The sequence below is a fragment of the Myotis davidii genome, unplaced genomic scaffold (genome assembly GCF_000327345.1).
Source record: "Myotis davidii unplaced genomic scaffold, ASM32734v1 scaffold266, whole genome shotgun sequence".
Taxonomy (NCBI): domain Eukaryota; kingdom Metazoa; phylum Chordata; class Mammalia; order Chiroptera; family Vespertilionidae; genus Myotis; species Myotis davidii.
This window is the reverse complement of record NW_006300032.1, coordinates 2,074,699-2,084,652: the sequence shown is the minus strand read 5'-3', so window position 1 is coordinate 2,084,652 and position 9,954 is coordinate 2,074,699.

Below are 9,954 nucleotides of genomic sequence, written 5' to 3'. Positions count from 1 at the left end.
AAAGAAGTTAAAAACATTCTTCATTACTAAGTGGAGATGTCACAAGAAACAATTACATAATGTCCTTCATTCTGGGGGTGGGGTGGGGTGGGGCAGATGAAGTAAATATGGGCAATTCACAGAACCCAATAGAGTTATTCCACCTCAACCACTCCCTGCCCCAATCCCCTACCCAGGAGATGATGTGAATTTTGGAGCTATGTCTTTGTTCTTTCTTCGTATTATTTTTTTAAAATATATTTTCATTGATTTCAGAGAGGAAGGGAGAGGGAGAGCTAGAAACATCAATGATGAGACTCATTGATCGGCTGCCTCCTGCACACCCCGGATTGAGCCCACTCACATCCCACTGGGGATTGAGCCCACAATCCGGGGATGTGCCCTTGACCAGAATCGAACTCAGGACCCTTCAGTCTGCAGGCCGATGCTCTATCCACTGAGTCAAACTGGCTAGGGCTGTCTTGTCTAATTTTTATAATCAAAATAACATAATTTGGATATTAAACTGAAGAAAAATTCCTACTATCCTGGTATGTCTCCAAAAGGAGGGAGACTTACATCTAAGCTCTAGACAAGGTTTTGCTGCCATGAAAGGGCTAGGCGTCCACATGTGGTGGGTGCACTGGAAGATCTCTTTGGCTCTCTAGCTCAGAGTTCTCAGTCCCCTGGCGTTAAGTCAGTGGTCAGTCATCACATGTAGAACTTAGGGCACACTTTGGGGTTGCTCAGGGGCTCCCTTGGGAGGGGGAATGCAAGCAGGAAAGAACTTGTAAGTTCACCATCTCCCCCACACCATCGCATTTGAGCCAGAGCCACTGTGTGCTTCACGGGCTTCTATTAGAGGGGCTTTGGAGTAAGTTCTCATTTGTAGCAAGTTCATATTGCTTTTGAAAAAAGCAATAAGTGGGTTAAGATATATCCTAACGCCAGTTATAAATGTAAATATATTACTCAGGAGAGGCAGCATGAATTCATCCGCCTTCCCACACACGTTCGAATTTAGCTGAGTTAGTAAATGAGAGCAGTGGAACAGTCTAGAACTATCCATTTGACCCTCAGGTTGTTAATTCTTCAATTGCATTAAATTAAAATTAGTGCAGCCCTAGCCGGTTTGGCTCAGTGGATAGAGTGCTTGTCCTCAGACTGAAGGGTCTGGGTTGGATTCTGGTCAAGGGCATGTACATCGGTTGCAGGCTCGATCCCTGGCTCTGGTTGGGGCCCGTCCCTGAGGCAACCAATCAATGTGCCTCTCTCACATCGATGTTTCTCTCTCTGTGTCTCTATCCCTCCCTTCCACTTTCTCTAAAAATCAATGGAAAAATATCCTTGGGTGAGGATTAACAACAAAAAATTAGTGAAGCCCTAGCCGGTTTGACTCAGTGAATAGAGCGTTGGCCTGCGGCAAACTAAAGGGTTAGTTTGACTCAGTGAATAGAGTGTTGGCCTGCGGCATGTGCCCTTCCAGCCAAGGGCACAAGCCCGGGTTGTGGGCACGATCCCATTCCCCCCCCCCCCCCGCCCCCCGCCCCAATAGGGGACATGCAGGAGACAGCCAATGATGCTCTCTCATCATTGATGTTTCTATCTCTCTATCTCCCTTCCTCTCTGAAATCACTTTAAAAAGTTAGTGCAATCCATGAACTTATACTCACATCCCAATCAGTGTTCAATCTATCAGTCACTTAATAGTTTCATAAATGTCAGCAAGTTAATTTCTCTAGTCTGTTATAGTGGAGCTACCACCACACCAGGTATTTGTTCCCACGAACATGTGTGAAGCACCTGGAAGCACAGACACCTCTGATCCCAGGTATCCCAGCACTGAGGCCTGTCAGCTTACCCTGGAGCAGTCTGATACTCCTCCACATTGTGAGTTTAGCTCTGTGGAAGCATCTGAATCTCTCTCTCTCATCTCTTACTGCTATTCTTATACCAACTAATTTAGGGACAATATTTTTTATTCTAAAATCTGAGCTCTTTTTACATTGCTGTACACAGTGCCTCAGCTGGTGTAGGATCTCTAGAGAAATGACGAAATGACAGCTCTTTCGAGGGAAGTGCCTGCTTGTTATTCCTATGGCCAGAGTTTCTGCCTGATCTTTATCTCCTACCCTGTGAGTTAGGCTGGACAAGACAGAGAAACCACAAGTATGTCTCCCCGTGGGGCGCTGAGCAGATCCAGGCCCTCTCTTCTCGTAAGCTCGGGGATCTGAGGGTGAAGTCATGGACCAAGAAGGTTTTGCAGGGGAGAGGGAAGATGACTCAGCATAGGAGAAAGAGTCTGTTGATGCCTTTGTTTTTCCAGAATGATGGCCCCATTGTGCTCCTCACATCTTTGATGTGTCCTTTTATGCAGGCCAGAGCATGGTGTTAGGTTGGGGGTGGAGGACCCGTGACCAACACTGGCTTTCAAGGCCTACTTTAGCCTCAACTCCCTGAGAACCAGAGTCCATGCTCATCCTTCCCACCTACGAAGCCTTATAACACTTACCTGTAGTTCTTAGACATGCTTACCTGTAGTTCTCATTGGACAGCCTTTATTTTCATCTGAGTCACTTGTCACCTGAGGTAGATTATGAATTCCTTGAGACCAGGATGGACAGATAAGCAGCAGATTGTAAAGACAATGAACACGTGTTAGATGTTTATGATTGATCAAGAGGAGGACCCTCCTATCTGGGATAAGTATTTGATGAAGAGATCACTCCTGCCTAATTTAGAAGGAATTTGGATGCCTTCTTATAAATAAGAGATGTGCTACATGTGAATATCAGATCACCTTTCATCCAGATAGGTTTGTCCTTCAACCTCACTAGGAGATAACAAGTTTTCTTTCTCTCACATTTATAATTCCTCATCCAAAGCATCATTAGAATACAACCATCCCATAATATAGGTATAGTCATTTATTTTTACATTTATGCATGTTTTTGTTTTCTTCTGTGGCCATGAAAACAATTACAGGAACTTGTGAAATTTGTAATCTTTATCTATCAAAAAACAAAACAAAACACACACAAGTGAATTATAATGATCTAAAACAGAATAGCAGCTAGGGCTTTACTCTGAAAAAATCAGATTTTCTATGTAACTGATGTGTCAGAACCATCCCCAATGAGCAGAGGACCAGAATTTCTATCCATCACTCATTATGACCAGGGGTCCTCAAACTACGGCCTGCGGGCCACATACAAATACAAATATTGTATTTGTTCCCGTTTTGGTTTTTTACTTCAAAATAAGATATGTGCAGTGTGCATAGGAATTTGTTCATAGTTTTTTTTTAAACTATAGTCCGGCCCCCCAACGGTCTGAGGGACAGTGAACTGGCCCCCCGTTTAAAAAGTTTGAGGACCCCTGATTATGACACTGTTGAAAGTCCTGACTGAGACAGCATCCTTGCTAAAGGGATCAGTTACAAATGATTGAAAACCTGGGCGTTCTGTTTATACGTCACACACTTTTGTATTATTTGGATGTCTTTCAACAACAAAAATATGTCAACTTAGCTTGATTGGAGTTCCTTTGCCTGTTAATTATAAGACATTGGTCAAGCGCTTTTTGTACCTAAGCGTTGTTAATTTTTGAAGTTGAGTGATGGGTATGTGTGGGTTTGTTATACTAGTCTCTCCAACCTCTGGAGTATGGATTGTTTGACACTATCCATAATAAAAAGTTTCTTAAGCAAGATACCATTTTGGTAATTTAAATGATGTGTAGCTAGAAAAATAAGTTTCCTGCAATCTGCAATAAGTTTATAATTTTGTAGTATACAAACTGTTCATCACAATTCCTGACTTCTAAAACTTGAAACGTGTATGAAATGCTTCCTTTCAAAAGCTTGTATGGAAGGAATGATCAATAATGCAGTAATGAAAAATAAACCCCAAATTAAGTTGTTAGCAAAAAATAAAATAAAATGAAGAAATGTCACAGAAAAATGTCTGGAGGTTTCACCAGATTAGGAAAATAGGTCTAGAAGCATGAGAAAAACAGGCTACCACCAGAAGAGGAAGTGGATTTAGAGGCCAGGGAGAAGGTCACGCAGCAGGCACTGCAGAGACAACCACAGGAGCAAGGAGAAATTCCAGCCAGGAGACGTCCACGTGTCCACTCAGGCCCAGGGCTGAGGCGCGTCTAGTGGACAGATTCACGTTTGAATCATTTTGGCGACCTCTTATGTGGCACTGGGGAATACCCACTGTAGGACTTTGGACCACTCTGATTTGTCTACTGCAAAACATCTGTACACAGTTAGTTTGTTTATCTCTAAATAAAACTTGGTTTCTCTACACTGCAATTATTGAACTTGCAAGTGGAATTCATGCCAGTTTACTGCACTATCAAGTGAACAGTTTCCTTGGGTTTTGGCTCATGCCAAAGTACATGATTTTGGAGTCAAAAGACAGTCACAAACATTCTGAGCCTAGTTTCTGAAATGAGAGTGTTCCTCATCTCAGCAAGTCTTTGTGTCTAGCACCTTACCAGGCATATAGTAGACACTTCATAAATATGAGTTTCCTTTCTTTTTTTTATGCCAGAAGTATATCTGGCAAGATGATTTTAACTTGAGACATTAGTGCATGTTTAAACTATAATAAATGTTTCCTGTAAGAAAGCAAAAGAAATAGCCTACATTTTCAGAATAACTGAAAAAGACCCAAGAAGGCATTTAGTTGCTTTAGTCTTGCTCTTCTCCTAAGTAGATGACCTATCATAAAAAGCAAACTTTCAATTAAGTTCTTTCCGTTTAATAATTTAATCAGTTTTCATGAAATCAACTCTTGAAATTAACTTACTTCCTTCTAAGAAGGATATACTCTTTCAGAAAGCACTTACTTTTTTTTACTACCTTTCTCATGCATTATTATCCTTTTATATCTATATCATATGTAATTTTAATTTAAATGCTTTTTAAAAGTAATGTTAAGTGGTATTTTCATTGGTTGATATTTATAAATTTGAAAGTTAATAGATTTTGCCTATATTGATACATATTTATAACTACCTATTTAGATTTTTTTCTAAGGACTCTTAGAAGATTATGTAAATAAATAATTTTAAAAACAGACCTAAAAAGAAAAAGCAACCAACAATTTGTATTAGTCCTAAAAAGAGCGAACACAAACTTATTGCTTTTCTATGTTTCATATTATAAACACCTTTTTGGTGTAACAGACACTAATGAAGTTGAAGGACATTGATTATATATAAATCATTATATTAAAAAAGAAGATGTCTGTTAAGGTACAAGTTACTACCTGTGGATCAGTAATAAATGTTAGTGAATAAAAAAATGTACTTCAGTGGAAAAGTATTTACTGAGCACATATCATATGCCCAGCAATATGTTAGGGCCTATAAGACTGCCGGTGAGTGAGACCCTTGTCTCTTACACGTTGCTTTGTATATTTAATTATACAACAAACAACAGAATCATTTACATTTTTATTTTTAACTGCATTAGAACACAAAATTAAAGATAATTTTATTTTAAAACATTTAAAAATATTTTATCATAGCCCTGGCTGGTTTGGCTCATTTAGTTGGATCGTCTAGTGTACTGGAGGGTCACAGGTTCGATTTCTGGTCAGCACACACCCAGGTTGTGGGTTTGGTCCCCTGTTGGGGCACTTAGGGAAGGCAAATGATTGATGTTTCTCTCACATCAGTGTTTCTCTCTCTCTCTTTCTCTCTCTCCTCCTCTCTCTCTTCCTCCCTCCCTAAAATCAACCAAAAAATAATAAAATATATATAATCATAAAAATAAATCAACAAAGAAGCCAGGAGTTTGAGTAAAAATGGAAACTCAGCTGCAACAGCTATTGAATTTATGGCATTAAACTATCTGGAAACTATTCTCTTTCTTTACAATTCAAGCTAGCTATATAGAAAGCCCTCTCCCTCCCACAGGGCATATTAGCAATAGAAATTGAGATCCGTAGGTGGGAGGAACAGAGACAGAGTTCATACAAAGTAAAGCCATATGCACTCGATGGGATTAGTCACAATCTCTCCATCCCCAGCCATGTAAACCTACAGCATGCTAGAGTAGGTGGCTGTCTTCCAGCTTTGTACTGAGGTTGCACCATGTGACTTATTCTAGTCAATGAAACATCAGTGAACATGACATGCACAAAGGATTTCGATGTCCTTGCATCCTTTGGCCCCGTCTGCAGCACTCTTGTGATTGCCACGAAGAGAGAGTGCACCACCTAGCTCCTCCCCCTTCAGCCTGGGCCCCAGAGTAAGATACACAGGTAGCCCTACACTAGAAAGAAAGCCACGACCCAAGCTGCGCTCACCTGCAGCCGGAAGCAGAGCTACCCTGCTAACCTGCAGCCCTGTGAGCAAGAACATAGATGCCTCATGTTATAAGCCACAGTGTTTTTGAGGTCTCTTTGCTAGATTGGAGCAATAGGTGATTAACCATTCCTGGTTAAAACAAGCAGTACATGTACAGATTATCATACTCCAACTAAAAGACAGTATGAACACGTTATATGCAATTATAGACAAAGAGACTAAAAAATTGTACAATTAGTTAAAAAAATTTTTTTTTAATCTTCACCTGAGGATATTTTTCTATTGATTTTTAGAGACAGTGGAGGAAAGAGGGAATGACATAGAGAAATATCGATGTGAGAGAAACACATCAATTGGTTGCCTCCTGCACGCCAGGGCCGGGATGGTGCCTGCAACTGAGGTATGTGCCCTTGACTGGAATCAAACCCAGGACCCTTTGGTCCGAAGGTCAACGCTCTATCCACTGAGACAAACTGGCTAGAGCTAAAATTTCTAATAGAAGTAAGAGGCCACACTAGTGAGCAGAATTATGGGACAGGTGGGAGTCGGTGGAAGGAAGGTGCAGAGGCAGGGCCAAAATGAATGCTACAGCTTTAGACATCCCAGGCTTCCCAATCACTGAGAACTGGCATGTCCCAATGGCAAGCTGAAACAGTCACCACAGTTGAATTCATTTCCTGTTAAAAGCACAACGCTTCTCTCTTCAATTAATAATTGAAACATATTTTCCCAGATCAGAGACTTTAGCTGAAGTAGTCTCATAAAATGAGACTTAAATTTGGTATCAGTATAATTCGAAAGGCAAGCACAATAATGCTCTTCTTTGTCTTAGTAACTAAGGACAGTACAAAGGCAGACTTATGTAAATTAAATATTTGTACCAAGAGACGGCTGAATGTTGTCACAGCAAGCTCTGTGCATAAAGGTTTTGCAATAGTTCAAACAGAGAAAGGCGATGAAGCATAGCACACACATGTGTAGGACACAAAGGTATGCCAGAGCTCAACACAACCCACACATATTGGCCAATGCCATATTCCCATTGGGAGAAGGAACTCAGTTCCAGTAAAACAAAACAAAACATAAAAACATTATTCGTTTGAACTTGCCTGGATTAGTGATTATATTGGCATCTAATTGTACACTTTTTGTTTTACAGTTATAACAAATGTGAGAGGTAACGAATTTTACCTCAGTTAGTGTCCTGTTGTGACCAAAAGCCCAAACTCAAACTAACTTAGATAGGAAAGAAAATGTATATATTTATGTAGCAGAAAAGCCTTGGGGGTGTTTAGTATCATGAGTGGCTTGATCCAGGAGCTCCAAAAATGTAATCAAAATTCAGGGTCTTCGTTTCTTAGCTTGGCCTTCTGCTGTGTCAGCTTCATTCTTAAGGTTCATGTGGTAGCCTCTGGTATCTCCAGGCTCACATACTCCTTGCTGCTAAAGGTTCCTGTGGAAGGAGGGAGCGCGGACCCCAAATTCACTCCAATTGAACCAGTCACTGGAGCCGAGGCTAACGTGTGCTCCTGCAGCACAAGCTGAAGCATATGAACGATGGATAGTCGTCAATGAGAGGTCGAGGGAGAGAAAGCTTCCTCACATGAAATCAGGATCCTATTAGCAAAATAAGGGGTGACTCTGGGTGGACACAGAGCATCCAGCATCTCCGATGGCAGGAACCTGCAAACGATGGCTCATAGGCCAAATATGTTCCACTGCCTGTATCTAGACAGCCCACAAGCAAAGAATGGTTTTTACATTTTTAAATAGTTGGGAGGGGAGTCAAATGAAGAATAATTTATATCCACATAATTTTAGGGAATTTGAACAACTTTTCATGTGTTTATTGGTCATTTTAATTTTCTCCTCAGTGAATTACATATTCTTTTCTTTGGCCCACACTTTAAATTATATTCTGAGTACCAGTCTTTTGTCAATTATATGTGTAGCATCTAACTTCTCCAGTCTGGAGTGTCTTTTAACTTTTCCAAAATGATCTTTGATGCACAGAAGTTGGCACTCCATTTCTTAAAAGCAAATTATTCTATATTAATAACTTCTTAAAAGTACTTAGAATTTCCATCTGGCTGACATGGCTCAGTGGTTTGAGTGTCAACCCATGAACCAGCAGGTCACGGTTTGATTGCCTGGGTTTTGGGCTGGATCCTCAGCAGAAGGTGCACACGAGGCAACCAATCAATGACTCTCTCTCATCATTGATGTTTCTACCTCTGTCTCTTCCTTCCTCTCTCTGAAATAAATAAAAACACATTAAAAAAATTTTTTAATATATATTTTATTGATTTTTTACAGAGAGGAAGGGAGAGGGATAGAGAGTCAGAAACATCGATCGGTTGCCTCCTGCACACGCTCCACTGGGGATGTGCCCGCAACCAAGGTACATGCCCTTGACTGGAATCAAACCTGGGACCCTTGAATCTGCAGGCCGACGCTCTATCCACTGAGCCAAACCAGTCAGGGCTAAAAATTTTTTAAGTACTTAGAATTTTTCTTATATATGTAGATTTAAAGTTACATTTTTGAAAAAAGTTTCCCACTGCCATCTATTTTTCATAAGATCTATTACTGTCGTATAAATCCCAAGTGCTTCATGGTACAGTTTTGGGGAGATGCTCCTCTAAGAAGTAGAGAGGGACAGGAGGCTCTTGAGCAAGAGAGAAGCATGATGGGAACAGAGCACAGGAGCAGAGAACAAGACCAGCTGTCCCCTTACTGTTGGGGGGAACGCCTGCCTCTGCCCTCTTAAGCTGACAGTTATTCAAAAAGCCTCGAGTGACTTATACAATGGCTAAATTTATCATTCCATCAAAAGGCCTTGTTTCATCAAGACACTTAACCAAGCTGACATCATCCTGCAAGCTTCTCTGCCCAGGAGCTAGCAGAGGCCTAGGAAACTTCTTTCCTGAATACAGCATTGGGAATTCTGTATGCCTACCTTCATAGATGCAACATTCTGGCTGTTCTAAAAGTTTGAACATTCCGGAACGGAAGCGAGGGGATTCAGTCCGGTGTGTTCACTGTAGTGTATCTAAATGACTAAGGATTATCAATTAATCACTAAATGCCTAAACTCTAGCGTGGCAGAGGAGGCTTTGAGCCCAAACTTCCTTTCCTCAGATTGTCAAGGAAACATTTCAGAGTCCTTGTCAAGTTTCATCCTTTACAGATAGAAACAGTAAGAGGTTCCTTCGTGTAACTCAATTCTGATCCTCTTCCTTTTGTCAATTACAGTCTCAGGTGGCCCACGTTGATCATTTAAGTGATTTTTACTTGTCTCATTGTTTTCCACCTACTGTTCTTTTGACTTCTATTCATCTTAACACAATTCTAAATTCTAGGTTAATGGAGTTAATAGTAATATTTATCATTGTCAGCTCACTGATAAATATAACATTCATAGCCCAAGCTCAAACTAACTTAGATAGTTACTAGAGGCCCGGTGCACAAAATTTGTGCGCTCAATGGGGGTGGGGTCCCTCAGCCCGGCCTGCACCCTCTTACAGAAAACCAGCTAGGCTACATTTCTAAAATTAACTCTAAAAAAGGAAGCTATGTGTATACAAGGGGATACAGCCATTGTTGGTCAGTATTTTTAATATTCTCCTTTTCTATTTTTTTCTGTCT